This window comes from Labeo rohita, chromosome 14 (genome assembly GCF_022985175.1).
Source record: "Labeo rohita strain BAU-BD-2019 chromosome 14, IGBB_LRoh.1.0, whole genome shotgun sequence".
Classification (NCBI taxonomy): Eukaryota; Metazoa; Chordata; class Actinopteri; order Cypriniformes; family Cyprinidae; genus Labeo; species Labeo rohita.
The window spans coordinates 7740413-7752469 of NC_066882.1; the positions used below are offsets into that span (position 1 = coordinate 7740413).

Genomic DNA, 12057 nt, shown 5'->3' on the forward strand with positions numbered 1-12057 from the left:
ATTTGGAACTATTTGAAAATTGCCCAAATGAAGTTGTTAGCAATGCATATTACTAATTAAAAATTACGTTTTGATATATTTACGGTAGGAAATTTACAAAATGTCTTCATGGAACATGATCTTTACTTAATATCCTAATGATTTTTGGCATAAAAGGAAAATCGATAATTAACTAGTTTAACCTAACTTACTAGACTTCATCATGTAGTGTTTACGTGCACTCTGTAGGTGTTTTGTTTGCTTTTCGCGATATACTCGATAACGTCACATATCGCACATTGTTAAAACACCCCTATAATTTATGAAGATTTTCTGAATAATGTGATACATATATCATAATCGTGAAATAAAATTACGCCCACCCCTCATACAGATTTGGAAAGGCATTAAAATCTTTTACTTATCCTCGTTTTTGTATGGACTATCTCTTTAAAACCAGAAAAGCAGTCTCCAGAGTTTGTTGTCTATTCCAGACACACTTGCTGAATGAGCTAATCTTAGATCTTGGAATTATCGATTATACGGATCAATATGACAACAGCTGCCCTAGGTGTAATAATTACTGTGATCACTACAGTAAACACCGTTTAGTGTTCATTTGAAGTCTGTTTCTACCATTTTAAAGAAGTTATCCATTGTAACTCATGTACCGAATCAAGCATTTATGTGCAATAGGAGGATAACTAATTAAATTGAAGTAAACAAACAGACTACAATACAGAAAAAACATGCTGACTGATATAATTTAATAGCCAACACAAAACTCACGGCTTGATGAAGCAACATTCTGCAGACGTGTCTTTTTTTCAGGTCCCAACGGAGTGCAATATTTTGCTTATGTAAATAAAGCAAAGGCCACGGGGCCTTTCGTATGTTTTATTTTCATGGAAGCTCACGGTCTTTGGGACATGGGGAAAAAAGAACAATGCGGCACTTCCACTCTCATAATCGTAAGTAAAGCTGACCTTGAAGTGCTGGGAAGGTGACGACGGGCAAACAGTCGCTGCATTCAAACGACAAGCATTTTCAATACGGACTGCCGCCGCTGTCACTCCGACAGCATGTGCCACTGAGTTCCCAAATCAGCCCAGAAAAGCAAGTGAAGTAACTACATTGGAATGATATGCCGAACCAACGCATGATTGAATCTGGTTCTACGCCTCTGCCACGCTCGTCTGCAGAGACGCCAGTGGGAGTGTGAGGGTCAGTTGGCAGAGGTCAGGGCAGGAAAGAGAGGAGTCTGCTGTTCCAACGCACTGCAGCGCTCAGCAGCACTGGAGCGCCACAACATAACCTTCATACCACAGAGCTGACGCATGCAGGCGAGCCCAGCATGACCAGCACACACTGCAGCTCCACCAGCACAGCACATGCTCCCCACATGCATTCTGCTTGCTGCAGCTTGTACTGCACCATTTCTCGCGGCTAGGAGAGAGCTCAGAGTTAACCTTTGCAATGCTTCCTAGTGACAGTAATCATTTACGTTATTTACTCACACTCACGTCGTTCTAAACCAGTAAGACTTGCTTCTTCTGTGGAACATACAAGAAGATATTTTGATAAATATACAACTGAAGTCAATGGTGACCAAAACTGCTTGGTTACCAATGCTCTTCCACCAAAGTATCTTTGTTTGTGTTCTGCAGAAGATAAAAAGTCACACCATTTTGTTTTTTATTTTTGGGTGAACTGTCTCTTTAAATGTCTTGTGCACCGTTTATCCTGCTGAGGTAAAACTGTAGGCAAATAGATCTAAAGTAGAAGGAGAAATGAAACTGAATCCATACTTATTCTCAGAAATAGAGTCATGCTTTGGGGCATTTGAGATTTGAACAAGGTTTGCAGTTTTAATATGATTTCAAATAGCTTGTTATTCATTTCTTTTCATTTACTTTTATTAAACAGGGCTCTACACTTAAAAAATTTAGGAGCACATTTAAAATTTCAGGACCAATAATCAGAAAATCTTATTTAAAAATTAGCCTTTCTATTACAAGGTGATGTTGATTTACTTAAAGTGATTTACAGGGGAATTTAGTTTTTACCTCTGTAATGGTATTTTTCTAACTTTATTAAAAGGATGTCATCTTTTATGTCAAGTAGAACAAGAATAAATTACCAATCAAATGAAATCAGTATTAACAAAATTAATTTGTACTACAGAGGTGGCACAGAAGAAAACAAAAGTGGCTTGTAGGTGTTTTTTCATACGTTTAATGAGTCTCAGAGGTGGCATGAGTGCAAATAATTAATGTTGAGATTAATGTTTTGAATATAAAATTTTGAATACAGAAATATTAAATGAGTTAAATAACTGAAAAGATACTTTAAAAATGAAACTAAAACTGCAAGTAGGTGGAGGCAAGTCACTGATTTCATTACTAAATCATTCATTTGATTCGTTCAAACTGCTGATTCATTCAGGAATAAAGCAAGTGATTCTCTTTATGAATGGGAAATTGAATCATTGACTCACTAGATTCGTTTAAAAATGCATGTTCATTCAGTTATGCACAATGGCTCAGTTTAGAGTAATAGAGCAAACAGTGTTATAGTCAGACAATGTAAGTCACTTAATATGAACTTATTGTTGATTTACCTGTTGTATTAAATCAATATCTCATTTACAAACTCCCTTAAAAATCATTAAAAGCTGTCACGATCTCACAAGTTCCATTATAATCAACAAAGCTCTCTACACTGCACAATGAATCTTTTATTTGCACTCTACACTTTGTTTATGAAAGGATTCGTGAGATATGTCTGTGATACATTACTCAACGTTGCAAAAACATGTAGAAACCTTTGAAGCTCCCATCAGCGCAAACACAAATATGCTGATCAGGTCACTTGCACATGGTGCTCCTAAATATTTTTTCATAGTCGCACGCAGTAGTTTTCAGTCACAAATGCAACTGAAATGGTTGCACTGTAGAGCCCTGTTAAAGCGATAGTTCACCCAAAACTTAAATGCCATTATTTTCTCACCCTCATGTAATTCAAACCTGATTTTCCTTCAAAAGTCAACAAGGACTTAAGCTGTCAGGCTTCTAAACACTACAAAGTCTCATAAAAGAGGTGTGCACTATATTCTGTAAGCCTTTTGAAGACATACAATGGCTTTGTGAGAGGAACAGACTAAAGTTTTAATCATTATTCCCCGGATATCTTCATATCCCCCCGGAATTAGTGATGTATGATTCATAAGCAAATTATTCTTGTGAGTCAGATCTTTTCAATTAATTTGGTTGATTCAGTTCACAAAACTGGACTAGTTCACAAAGCCACTCTCATGACTGGTTCATAGTCCACTGGAGTGGATGAATATCTATAAATAACAACGTAAATTTCACCCTGTCACTCCATTATTATAGTGTACAAGACATATGGACTACTTTCATAATAGTGTGTTTTTTGTAAAATTAGAGCCTGACAGCCTCAGTTAACCTTCAGTATTTCACTATTTGTGTTTTACATAGGACATAAAGTCATACAGGTTTGCAATCACATGAGGGTGAGTAAATGATGGCAGTGTGTTCATGTTTGAGCAGACTGTTCCTTTAAGTAGAAACATACTTCAATGTTTGAATCGTTTAATATTCTTAAAGGGACAGTTCAACCGAAAATGATTTGTTCACATATCAGAACCAGTTCTCAAGATTTGATGATCTGGAGTGGAAGAATATTAATAAAGAAATTGAATTATAATACATGAGTCATAAGAACTAATTTAATTACACCTCTATTGTGCTTTTGTCATTTTGGAGGTTTAGGCTTTGTTTCTGTAGTAAATAGAGAAATAGATTTAAATAAAAAATAAATTAAGTAATAGATTTAAAATGCTTTTAATTTATACCAAGTATAGTTCAAGTCTATTAACATATTTACTGACATATCCCTTGAGACTTCCTGATATAAAAATTGTAATTAAACTTATTTGGAGTACTACTTTTTAGGGCTGTCAAACGATTAATCGCGATTAACTGCATATAAAATAAAAGTCTGAGTTTGCCTAATATATGTGTGTGTACCTTGTGTAATTATTATGTATATATTTAAGAAATATTTACAAGTATATGTATTATCATTTTTATAAAATTTATGTTATGTTAAAAAAATATTTTGCACATAAATAACATATTTCTCTTCAATATATACATTAATTTGTGTGTATTTATATATACATAATGATTATACACAGTACACACACATATATTAGGCAAACTCAAACTTTTATTTTGTATGCAATTAATCACGATTAATCGTTTGACAGCCCTACTACTTGTGCAAAGTGCACATTTCTTAATATTAAGCCTAAATATGATTTAATGTCAATATTTAGGATAATTGTATTATTTTTGAGTGTACCTAAAGAATACTTGCAATAGGTCCATTTTAGCACAAACAAATATACTTAAGTATACCTCTAGTTGGACTTCAACACAATTAAAGTGCATCAAGTACAAAATTGGTTGATTCAATTTAGCAGACTTTAAATATACCACTTTAGCATACTAAAAGTACAATTGCAGGGTATTTTTATTAAGTACATAATGTATTTGTATACAAGTATACTTAGCATGAAATAAATGTATTTTAAATACCTTTTGGTATATTTATTTTTCACTAGGGTCACTAAATCACTTTTCGAGTTCCTTCCTTCAAGAAGAGTTTCAGTCAGTGTAAGATGGTTGCATACTTCTTTAAAAGTTTGAATCTTATGAATAGACACAGTGTCCCTGACCATTACAGGGAACAATCTGTCTGAATGACATTTAAAGGACAAGGCTGATCAGTGCAGAGAGTCTCATGCAGAAGTATGACCCAAATGTAACCGATATTAAGCCATATGTGCACTTCCCTTAATGAAAGGAAGCAACACAAAAATACATGTACTCATAGTTCTCTTTTCCCCACAGCCAAATCTGCAACGTGCACTCAGGAAAATCCAAAAGAAATGGACAGTTCGGACAGCTTAAGGAGGAGACATGCAGGGCCTAAGATGAGAGAGGTTTTCAGACTCAGGAGCTGGTGAGACGGGACTGGCGGAGGAGAAAAGCCCCCAGCCACAGGGAAAAATAATTAGGTTAAGTATATATAATCCTTTCAGCCTATTACAGCCCCACTGCCTCCATTCATAAAAACATGCAGCTGCCTGTGCTCGCTCACAAACTCACAGCAAGGACAGAGACACGTACGGGGCTCTGGAGAGCACAAACAAACTCTAAAATCATAGGCTTAGAGCTACATGACACATTACAACAGGCTGAGCCTCTTCCCCTCTGCCCAGCTCAGTGTAATGTTGCAACAACAAACTGGCGAAACAAGACAACTGTGCGGAGCAAGAGTGCTGTCAAAGATGATATTTTTATGTACATCCTACCTGGTGCAAAATATCAATGTCAGATAGCAGTCTATGGACAAAATGAATTTAAATGACATTTTGAAATTTGAATGCGACACAACAGTGAAATATACTAAAGTATATATTTTAAAGTATAACTTTAAAATGTAACACTTTACAATTACATTCAACTGGTTAACGTTTTCTAATGTGTTAGGTATTAATAACCATCATTAACCATTTCTGAAGCATTTATTTATCTAGGTTCATGTTAATTTATAATTAAACCATTTTTGTTAATTCATATTCGTTCATAATACATTAACTGTAATTGTGCATAGAATGTTAACATAGATTAATAAAGTAAAATTGCTAAAAATTCATGTTAGCCACTGGTAATGTAAACATTTATTTAGACAGTGGCTGCCTATTTTTTTAAAGTATAATCAACTTTTTTGCAAGTCATTTCAACTTAAAGGGATAGTTCACCAAAAATAAAAATTACGCCTTGTTTTACTCACCCTCAAGCCATCCTAGGTGACTTTCTTTTTTTTAGATAATTACAATTGGACTTATATTAAAAATGTCTGGCATTTCCAAGCTTTTAATGGCAGTGAATTTTGAAGTCCAATAAAGTGCATCAATCTATCATAAAAAGTACTCCACAAATGCCTTCTGAAGTGTCAGAAAAATATCCATATTTAAAATTTTATAAACTGTAATCTCTAGGTTTTACTAGCTGTCGTACACGCATTAATGAGAAAGTGGCGTTCCAGCCGATGATGTGGGATGTAAGTTAGATATTATGGTTTATAAAATATTAAATATGAATATTTTTCTTACACAAACGCTTCGATTCACATCAGGATGTCTTTATTAACCCCCAGAGCCAGGCGGAGTACTTTTTATGATGGATGGATGCACTTTATTGGACTTCAAAATCTCAACACCCATTTACTGCCATTATAAAGCTTGGAAGATCCAGGATATTTTGTAATATAACTCCAGGGGGTTAATAAAGGCCTTCTGAAGTTAATCGATGCATTTGTGTAAGAAAAATATCCATATTTAAAACTTAATAAACAGTAATCTCTATCTTTTACTAACTGTCATTAGTAAAAAACTACGCACATTCATGAGAGAGTGGCATTCCAGCCGATGACGTAGGACAGAAGCTAGAGAATATGGTTTATAAAGGATATTTTTCTTACACAAATGCTTCAATTCACTTTAGAAGGCATTTATTAATCCTCCGGAGTCGTGTGGAGCACTTTTTATGATGGATGGATGCACTTTATTAGACTTCAAAATCTCAACACCCATTCACTGCCATTATAAAGCTCAGAAGAGCCAAGACATTTTTTAATATAACTCCAATTGTATTCGTCTGAAAGAAGAAAGTCATATACACCTACGATTGCTTGAGTGTGAGTAAATCATGGGGTCATTTTAATTTTTGGGTGAACTGTCCCTTTAAATAATATGAAACCAACTTAGAAAAATCAGTGTGGTGAAACAAGACAAGTGTGAGGAGCAAGTGCAGCGTCAAAGACGACAAATACATCTTTTTATGCAATTACAAACATCGGGCTGACTATTTCAAATGAAGCACAGGCTTGGCAAATCCTCATTTGAGCTTGTGCAAATGTGCCCCAAATGATATTTGCTCGGACAAATGGTGCATTGCACTTTACAGAATAGTGGTTAAAAGCTCATTTGTGAGTAACACAATCTGAGCGTGTCATAACCTACTTGCGAAAAAAGAGGGCAGTGGCCATATTTATAGAAGCCAATAGTCTAGCTCTTATAGATTCGGTAGAGAAGCGATATTTACAGCAAGCTAGCTAAAAATGACAGCTCAATCGATATTATGTAGTCGCTCAGTGTTTGATCATTTGTAAATGGTGTTGCTTTATCAGCCCAGCACCACGTTTTATTGCCATTTCAAAGCATATGGCATAACGCACCATATTTGGTCCAGCGAAGCAGGAGAGGGGGAAATGAGGACATGCGCTTTGTGTATACAGTAACCTCACTCTCTGTTCTTATCATTAATTTTATAGGGTGAATGAAAGCGAGAGCAAAGTCCACGGTGGCGGTGGCAAACGTGCCTGAACCTGTGGTGCAGTTTCAGCACATGCGGCAATATGCGGATGTGAGGTGCGAACGTGTGCACGTGGGACCGTCGAAGGGGCTTCCTAATATCTTATTCCCTATCTGCTCCCTCTGTGTGGTTATTGCCATCTCACCAGCTCACCTGATTTAACCCCACACTTCTGACAAGGACTTAGCTTTCATTTTCTCACGTCGGCGACTGCCTGTCCAGTCGTGACCACCGGGGACTAATGGAGCTTGTCGTCAGAAAGCGTTCTGTCTCACCGTATGTAGGTCTAGTTCTAGTTTAAATCGGGAACTGGAGGATAAACCGACCCCTCGGGGAGAGGCAGGGTACGTGCTGCGTATTGCCCTGGTATTACCAACAAGATATATGACTTGTCAGCCATGTGAGGACCTTTAAATCGCAGACATAACGAAAGGGCAGCAATGCCACTGAAGTCTGACAGACACCAGGCCTCTAAAGCAGCAGGACTCCTGCGACCTGACCTTTGACAGAGCACATCATAAGGTGTGAAATCAAACAGAATGTCAACCGCCACTCACACGACTGCAGGTGCTCTCGCACCGTGACTGTAGGGTCTATGCTATGCACTTGACCTGAAAGCAACTGCATTGTTGTATGCATAGAAATTTGCATGGCCTGTATCCAAATAAGATAAAAAAGATGATATTTTTAACATGAAGCAAATTCTAAGCACAATGCAACAAATGGAAGGTTCAGGGACTCAGGGACGCAGGGACTGTCCAGTGCTCAATAGCGCTACGGTTTTAAAATGTGTACAGATATATAAAACATTCAGGGTTCACATCGTTTTTGACCATGAATTTCAATATGGATTTTCAGTAATAAAAGCTTGTGCAGATTTTCAATGTCAGATGGAATACATCAATTATATTTTTTAGTATACAAAGGTCTCCTCCTGGGAAAACATCTTGAAATTCAAACACGGCACAACACTGAAATAAACAAAGAACAATATCCAGCCAAAGATATATTTCAAAGTAGGGCTGCAAAACGATTAATCACGATTAATTGCATTCAAAATAAAAGCTTATTTACATACTATATGTGTGTGTACTGTGCATATTTATCATGTATATATAAATACACACATACATGTTTATTAAGGAAAAATATGTTAGATTTAAATATAAAATATTTACTTTCATACATAATATAAATTATACAAAAGTATAAATATATACACAATCATATATTTGTAAAAACATATACATACATGTGTATTTATGTACATAATAAACAGCACACACACATAAACTAGGGCTGTCAAATGATTAATCACGATTAATCACATACAAAATAAAAGTGAGTTTGCCTAATATGTGTGTGCTGTGTGTAATTATTATGTATATATAAATACAAACACATTCAGATATACATTTAAGAGAAAAATGCTATTTATGTACAAAATATTTTATTTATATGTAATATAAATTATATAAAAATTATATTAGATACAAATACTTGTAAATATTTCTTAAATATATTCCTGAATATGTTTATATTTATATATACATAATAATTACACCGAGCACACACACATATATTAGGCAAACTCAAACGTTTATTTTCTATGCGATTAATCGCGATTAATCGTTTGACAGCCCTAATGTAAACCAACTTTTATTTTGAATGTATTTAATCGCAATTAATCGTTTTGCAGCCCTATTTTAAATTATATATATAAAAAAAGGTAACATTTACAATAATGCTCAATTTGTTAACATATGTTAATGTATTTTTAACAATTTTGTGCATTTATTCATTTAGGTTCAAGTTCATAACTATAGTATTATTTGATTTTAATTTATATTTGTTCTTAATACATTAAGTAATGATAATGCAACTTAAAATGCTAAAAGTCAATATTAGTGTAGGTAAAAAATGCTAAAATTGCTATTGCATTAACTAATGTCAACATTAGGCTATATACCAGTCTGTGACTTTTAATAGCTTGTTAATATAACAAATACTTTAAACAGGCTTGCCAGTGGAAAATAAAGGTCATCAGACTTATTTTTTTTTATATTTAAGGAATGCACGCATGACTATCGATTTTCATGCAACAACTCAGACATGGACGACAAAATAAACTAAAGCATTCGGCTTTGGACAGTTGTCTGTGCTGGCAAATGTCCGATGATGTGAAGGGTTAGCGGGACAAAGGACATTTAACTTCAACACACCAAGATACAAAACCACCCTCACACACTTTTCCAGCACCAACTTTTGCATGTTCCAGGAAACCAAGGACAAATTCAGCTCGTATCGTGGGTGAACACCTTATGGTTGGGACTGCACCCAGCCCTGGCCATGAAAATTGAAATGTCAGCGTGACAACCTTACTGGTTTTAGATGCCAGACACACAAATACAGCATCAGAGAAGATATACAGCCCACTGCACCTGACTATTACAGGGGCTCATGACATGTGAGAGAGTTTGAGCTCCATCCAACCTGTTTACAAAGTAGGTGCTGCTCGGGAGCAGCACAGCATTGATGGGAAGCTCAACAGCTGTCAGCAAGGTTATGATCAATTTGTGACACCCAGGCGTTTTATTGAATGTGACAGCGTGTGCGTTAAGGTCAAATGAGAGACCTGGCTACTCCGTACAAGGAGAAATTCACATTCTAGACTTATGCGTCACGGTGCGAAAAGGCCATGTGCGCAAAAGCAAGGTTAGAGATGGAGACTCATAAACCAGAGAGCGTCAGTCGTGACAGCGAGCAATGCATTACACCAATCACATTTGCAATAACATGTGTGAGGCAAGAATGGCTGAAGCAAATGAAATATTGTTTTTTACGAAAGCAGATGACTCACCTGTGCAGACAGCGCGCAACTAGAGCTCGGGTGACATCAAATGCAGCGCAAAGCGAAATAAAGATTTGTCAATAACTACGTCACGATCACTGGCTGATGTGAGGCGCGCGCTTTGGTTGCAAAAGTTCCCGCGTTGAACCGAGAGCTTTCGATCGCGCAGTTTGCTGCTTAAAGCTTCGGACAATGACCAGCGGCTGCGGGGTGTTTCGAGTTGAACGACGAAGCGAGCGATGGGGAAGCGTGAAGCGAACTTGCTAGCTGCTGCTAGGCAGAAGACGAGACGAGGGAGGGCAGAAGGGAGGAGTAGAGCGAAAGTGTGCACGGCACTACGTGCATTCCCATGTATTGCCTCCATTTTAGGGGGATTCCCACTCGACCTCAGCGCAAACTGCGCCTCATGGATGTGGACACCTATGATGAGAAATATTTGACGTGAAGGCTTTCGAAAGGGTGGATTTGTGAATGCATTCAATAAATGGCGTACTGTACTGCACCTATGTAAACACTTAGAAGATCCGTCCTCACTCTATTATAGCTTATAGTTTTAAAGGTGCACTCAGCATTTTCAATTGAGAACACTTTACACATTAAGAAATAAATCTAAAAATTATTAAAATATGTATACTCACATAAGACTTATTATTCTTCTAGAAAAGACCGTTTTATTCTACATGGAGCGGGTCGCCCTCTCGTGGACGCCGCCATGATGGCATCACATGACCTGACGTGTCCTACGATTGTCTGATTATTATTAATAATAAATGTTATTTAATAAATCGCAAGATAAAGACATACACTACCAGTCAAAAGAGTTTTATTGTTTTGTAAACGAGAGAAATCTCTTTTGCTCACCAAGCCTGCATTTGTTTTATCCGAAGTACAGCAACAACGGTACAATTTTTAAATATTTTAACTGTTTAAAATAACTGCCTTCTATTTGAATATATTTAAATGTAATTTATTTAGCGTCATTACTCCACTCACTTTAGAAATCATTCTAATATTCTGATTTGCTGCTCAAAAACATGAATTATTATTATTATTATGAAAACAGCTGAGTTTAATTTTTTCAGGGGGTTTTTGATGAACAGAAAGTTCAGAAGAACAGCATTTATCTGAAATAGAAATATTTTGTAACATTATATGTCTTTTCACATCACTTTTGATTAATTCAAAGCATCCTTGCTAAATAAAAGTATTCATTTCTTTCCCTGCCAAAAATTATACTGACTCCAGGCTTTTGAATGGTATAGTGTAAAATGTTACAAAAGCTTTTTATTTCAGATAAATGCTGATCTTTGGATCTTTCTATTCATCAAAGAATCCTGAGAAAATGTACTCAACTGTTTTAAATATTGATAATAATAATAAAAATGTTTCTTGAACAGCAAATCAGCATATTAGAATGATTTCTGAAGGATCATGCGACTGCAGTAATGATGCTAAAAATGTAGCTTTGATCACAGAAATTTACATTTTAAAATATATTCAGAGAGAAAGCTGTTATTTTAAATAGTAAAAACATTTAACAATATTACTGTTTTTGCTGTATTTTGGATAAAATTATGCAGGCTTGGTGAGCAGAAGAGATTCCTTTAAAAAAAAAACTCCTTTAAAAAAATTTTACTGTTCAAAAACTTTTGACTGGTAGTGTACATGGTCTAAAAAAATCTGCACAACATAAAAATCACTGGTACTTCTAAAAAATTAACCAAAAAAAAAAAAAAAAAAACACTAGCTTTAATATAT

At 35.6% G+C, this 12057-nt stretch overlaps 1 protein-coding gene across 2 annotated transcripts in view; it reads right to left on the reverse strand.

The window, feature by feature from the left end:
* mbnl3 (muscleblind-like splicing regulator 3) overlaps positions 1 to 10637 on the reverse strand; it is a 66549-nt gene extending 55912 nt beyond the window's left edge. For both annotated transcript variants that reach the window (XM_051127019.1, XM_051127018.1), the window contains exon 1: positions 10309 to 10637. The gene's annotated coding sequence lies outside the window, so the exon portion shown is untranslated. The remainder of the gene's footprint in view (positions 1 to 10308) is intronic.
* Between the last annotated feature and the right edge of the window lie 1420 nt (positions 10638 to 12057).